This window comes from Saccostrea echinata, unplaced genomic scaffold (assembly GCF_033153115.1).
Source record: "Saccostrea echinata isolate AGI-Se365-2 ecotype Australia unplaced genomic scaffold, CSIRO_AGI_Sech_v1 ptg000051l, whole genome shotgun sequence".
NCBI lineage: Eukaryota > Metazoa > Mollusca > Bivalvia > Ostreida > Ostreidae > Saccostrea > Saccostrea echinata.
Window position 1 is genome coordinate 5,482,615 of NW_026889800.1, and position 5,809 is coordinate 5,488,423.

General features: G+C 31.9%; 1 long non-coding RNA gene across 1 annotated transcript; it reads right to left on the reverse strand.

Annotated features, from left to right (window-relative positions):
• Nucleotides 1-4,192: 4,192 nt before the first annotated feature.
• LOC133203727 (uncharacterized) lies at nucleotides 4,193-5,565 on the reverse strand. The gene is made up of 3 exons (XR_009723459.1): nucleotides 5,463-5,565; nucleotides 4,775-5,005; nucleotides 4,193-4,561 (listed from the first exon to the last, which is right to left on the reverse strand). It is a non-coding gene; the product is annotated as an uncharacterized LOC133203727 (long non-coding RNA).
• Nucleotides 5,566-5,809: the final 244 nt, after the last annotated feature.

Here is a 5,809-nt window from a genome sequence, read left to right on the forward strand (position 1 = left end):
TTTCTGCATTCTTTTGTAAGGAAAAAGCACGTGCAGACGTATTTAATTGCTTGTTAACTAACATCGATGAGTTAAATCACAGTTAACTAATGAAGGTTTAATTACGTTTCGTGCAACCCATATTTAACGGCTTGTTACGTAACTGATAGTTAAATTTTTAACAATCAATTAACAGCTTAATTTAACTAACGTTCGTGCAACCGAATCCTGGTTGATTTGAAAGAACTTTATCCTTGTTGATTTTTAAGAATATTTGTCTACGTACACTTTCAATTCCTCGGAAAAAAATACGAGACTCTAAGATGTGACGCTTTCTTCAATGACGTTTTATTATAAACGAATTAAAATGGATGATCACATATCGACCATCCGTTGCAAATCCTGCTCATCTATCCTCCCTTTCGTTTTTAAAGTCACGTGCATGGGAAAGGATCATTTGGCATGTTGGTGGCACTTGTATAAAAAAAGCCTCATCCTCCTCTATCTACTTATAAAACATCTTTTTAATTCCAAGGGTCCAATTTTACGTCGGAAACTGATCCCAGTCATTTTTTATCATGGGTCATTAGTCGCTTTTACACTAGAATTAAAGGTTCTGTTTTATATTTAGTTTCACAAACATATAATTCAGAGTGACTGACAATAAGGAAGTGTAATTATCTTTGCTAAACGTTAAATTGGTATCAATACATGTGTTGATCATCTCTAAAACAATGAATGCATGTTTGTAGGGAAAAAAAACCAAGGGATCGATTCCTGAAATATTTCTGATAAAATATGAACTTCAAGATAACGAACGTTAACCAAGCTCAAAAGTCCATTGAGACAATATAAACTGGGAGCATAGCAAACATGGACCTCTAAAACATCAGAGCTGGGATCAGGTAACAAGGAAGAGTTTGCAACCTTGTCAACTGGTCACACGTGGTCTTTCTTATGATAGACTAAACGGAAATTCTGCAGACAATTCAGTGTGAAAATAATGATATAACAATTTGAATGAAAAACTTCAGTCAACATTTGACTTAATGAGAGTTTGTATCTGCAAAGAAGGTCTTGCATCAACCATAAAATTTGTGAAATGTTGACTTTAAAGGAGGTGGTTGATATCCTTGTATAATGAACTTATTTATCAATAGCTTGCCTCGTTTTAGAAATTGTTCGTGTGTAGAACATGATGTTGCTTATCGAATCAACTGGGAGACAAACTCCATTTACAGGTGATAGTGGTATAATTTTACGTGAATATGTGAAGCTGAAGATAGAATAGTTGAAGTATAATATGAGTAATATCAGTAAATAATGATTTTATTTCTATAAATTATTATTATCCTTATTGATATTCATTTTTTATGAGCAGTTATACATCAATCAATTCTCTTCATAACAATAGTACTTAAGTGTTACTAATTTCTTGATAATACTTGGATACTGAAGATCATTCTCATTTTAATGAAGCAACAATCTACTTCTCTGTCTAAAAACCAATATTTGAAAAGAAATGTATGCAATGAAAAATGTGAAGATAACGAACTCTGATCGATCTCAAAAAATCTATAAACAATTCAATTGTGTAAAGAGGGCATTAAACACGGACCCCTGGAAATTCCAGGTGGGATCAGGTGCCTAGGAGGAGTAAGCATCCCCTGTTCACATCCGCCGTGCATGAACTCTATGTCTGATCGGGTAGACGAAACATTCCGTAGTCAAATTCCGTATATGCAAAGAAAACAAAGGCCTAACAATTGAACAAATGAAGAAAGTCAGCCATAATACGACCCAATGATAGGGTATATTAATAACAAGGTCATTATAACGACCATAAAATGCTGACTTTAAACGAGGTTTTTGGAAATCCTGTAACATCAACACATCTGTCAGTAGCCTGCCTCTGTTTAAAAATTGATCTACTCGGAGCATGTTCTTAAGTATCAAATAAGTTGGGGGATGTAAACACCATATACAGGTGGTAGCGGGATATGATCTTAAATTCACTGTCAAGGAATTTTTGTTACATCACTCAAAGCTTTGTGTCCAATATTTCAGACTTAAGCTATCACTCTAAAAATTGTTGCAAATTGAAGATTGGTATCAGGACCAAGTCACCTAGGAAGGCCGAGATAGTTGCACTTGAAACAATTAAAATACAATTAAAATTTAATTCATTAATATTGAGTGATGTAACGGAGACACTTCAAGTTTAATTCAAATTAATTAATTACAACTGAATTATATCTTACTTGTGACACTCATTTTTTTACCTTTGTATACAAAATTTCTGTCTATTGTTCTCATTTACACTCAAATCTAAAGACCAAAGCATAAAAAGATCACCTTCTGTTTCAGACGTAACAGGACACAAACTTCAGCACACAGAAAAGAAAATTTCCTCCAAAATTAAAATTAATTGAACAAATTTTTTATTAAAGGAGTTGCACTTACATTTGGGCATTTTTTGGCCAAGTTTGCATAATCATATGGCAAAGGAAGAAAATTATATGCCTCATTTCAACATATAGAGATGTAACACTGGACACTGAAGCCTTCCAACAAACTTTTTTTTTAAATTTACTTAATTGTTAAGTTTTTACTTTGAATCAGATCACAGGAAACTTTAAGAAAATTTTAACTTAATAAATAAGTAAACAATTGAACAAATTTTCAGTTTTATTTAAATAATATACATTGTATTGTATATGCCCCTTTCTACACAAATGTCATTTTATCTTCTGTCAAGAGATCAATCTTGATCTTTTCCAAGTTAAAGAGTCACAGAAGTGATCAGTGGCCTTTCTATGACCTGAAAAGAAAAGAAAAAAAAATGGTGAAAAGGTAGTTTGACAAGGATATTAAGATCTATACTCGTACTTTGATAGTGATGTAACACTGATCTCATGATATTTTCACAAATTTAACTTGGACACAAAAACTGGTGTCCTATGTTACATCATGTAATGAAGTTAAAGAATGACAGAACAATGTATAATACATACTATTTCACTCAAGTTTATTGTGTGTTTTGCACTTTTTAAAACACCAATTAGGTATTTTTGTCAGAAGCCAATCAACAAAAAAATATGCACATTCATAAATAGTGATGTAACAATGACACATTCTGTTGTGGCTTAATAATCTTGTCAAAGTTACATCTTTTATAAATTTTCAGATATTTTCTAAAATTTTCTAAAATAGAGTTTACAATGGTTATTACTTGATACAATTAAATTAAACTCAATCAGTTGAAATTTAATCACATGTATAAAACATTTTTGAATTAAAAGATTTAGGTAATACTTGATTGGGGGGCGTGATGTAACTGTGGACACAATCAGTCCAACCATAGTGTGAAAATAAATAAGCATAATTCTTATATTAATGTAGCATAGTTCAATATTTACAGTTTATTAGAAAATTAATTCTTATTTCTTTGCAAACACGCCAATCTGGCATTATATATGTTTCAAAATACATCCTTAAATCGCCGAAAAAGATGAGGTCCCCAGAAAATGAGAGACGTAACATGTAAATGACCTACCTACCTGTACGAAAATTTACGCCCTGACCTTAGGCGGAAATCAAAAGACGGAATCCGCCTTTATCTATAAAGAACTTAATAAGACTATTAGACGGAGTCCGGGTGGAATCAGGGCGGAATAGGGCTCGAAATATTTAAATGAGTTAAGGCGTATTCCGCCTTTCCTAATATGGATTACTTTCAAGGCATATTCCGCCTTATCTGCAAGGCATATTCTGCATTAATGGCAAGGCGTATTCCGCCTTACTTAGGATAGGCGTATTCCGCCTTACTAGCAAGGCGTATTCCGCCTTACTTAAGATAGGCGTATTCCGCCTTACTAGCAAGGCGTATTCCGCCTTAATGGTTAGAGGGATTTTGCATTAATGGTTACATAATCTGCCTATCACTGTGTACATCAGCTATTGTTGTTTCAGACTTTTACAAACTTAACAATTAAAAAAAATGAAATTATACAAATTATAAATCATTTATTTACAAGTTCTTTAAAATTCTGCCTTAATGGTTAGAGGGATTTTGCATTAATGGTTACATAATCTGCCTATCACTGTGTACATCAGCTATTGTTGTTTCAGACTTTTACAAACTTAACAATTAAAAAAAAATGAAATTATACAAATTATAAATCATTTACTTACAAGTTCTTTAAAATTCAATGACTAAAAAAATTTTACATTTGAAAATGTTATGCCTTGCCTTAAATTCACATGAAATAAAAAGATAAAAAATATTGTACCAAAACTTGATTTTTCTTCATACATCTACATAATAATGTGACTGTCACAGTTGAATTAACAAATAAAAAAAGAAAGACAAAACCGATGTTTAAAAGTCAATTCAACAAAACAATTAGCTGTTAATTTACCACTGGTTGATTATTTTCACAAAATTCTTTCTGTCTGCAGGGAAAGAGTGTGTCATTTTTATTGTTCTTCTTCCTAAGTTATCTGGAATAACTTATCTTTTCCATGATTCAAGCTTTAAATCCTTTGCCATTCTTCACACACGGTCACCACATGTTGAAGTCTATAAAGAAAATACAAACTGAGATGAATTTCTCGTTTTAAAACAACTCTTCAACATTTTTCAATAAAATGACTCTTTTATGGCATTCTATTCTGTATTATAGATCAGGATGCAAACAGTCTTGTCTAATTTCTCTCAACACTAAAACTTACAAAATATAAGAATAATTTTTCATATATTTATCAGACGTCTGATGTCTTCATGTATTCTTACCTCTCATAACCTCCAATACAGTTGAATGAAGCACAGGTGTTAGATTGCATTCCTTTTTCCCATGAATCTTCGGCAAGCTCTCAAATGAGAAGTCTAAGCAACATTGCCAGTTTACTCCTAAGGGTGGATGGAGAGTGACTTCTGGCCTTCATCCTGACTTGCTGCAGTTGCCGCAGTCCTCATTTTACCTTTATCGGCCAAAATTGCCGAGGACTTAAAAAGCTTGAAGTGCTGAAATGTATAACACTGCACTGCAGAAAATCCTAATATCTACAGTTTTAAATTTGACTTAAATAGGTTTTTAATCTTATTCAATTACTTTTCATAATCTTCATATATTTGTAAAAGGTAATAACGTAAGACCCCATTCTACAAACACTTTTAATTTACATGTATATTCAATAGCTGCTCATGAAATATGTAGATCTAACTTAAATGAATATACTCATATCCATGTATGTTTTGAAATGTACATTTGCAGCTGCTTATTGAATAATTAGGAAAACTATAGTGTAGATGCATCAACGTTATGACGAATGGTACACTTCAGTATGGATGAAAAAATAAATTAAAAAAACTTGTTCAAATTTCACCCCAAAAATGTATTTTAAGAATTCATCAAGGTAAAAAAAAAAAGAAGAATTCCATGTACATGATGTATATATTAATATTTTAAATGATGACTTACATCTCAGAACCTGACTCCTAATCCGAACTGAGCAGCGAACTACACTTTTAGAAGGGTGTCTATGTCACCATTCCACTAATAAACCACTGGTTAATCCAGTGCTAACACACATCATATCGTGATTTTAAAACTGGAAGTAACTACAGGTCGCTAATTTTAAAAGGAAATCGTATTTCCGGAAAACACATACGCAAAGTGAAAAATAAAATTACAAAAGTGCATGTTGATTAATAATTGACAAATGAATTAGTAATTTTTTTTATCCTTTATCTTTGTACTTTTTAATATTTAATATTTTAATCTAAAAGGATATATTCATAACATTGAAAACAAGAAACAAGGGGGGG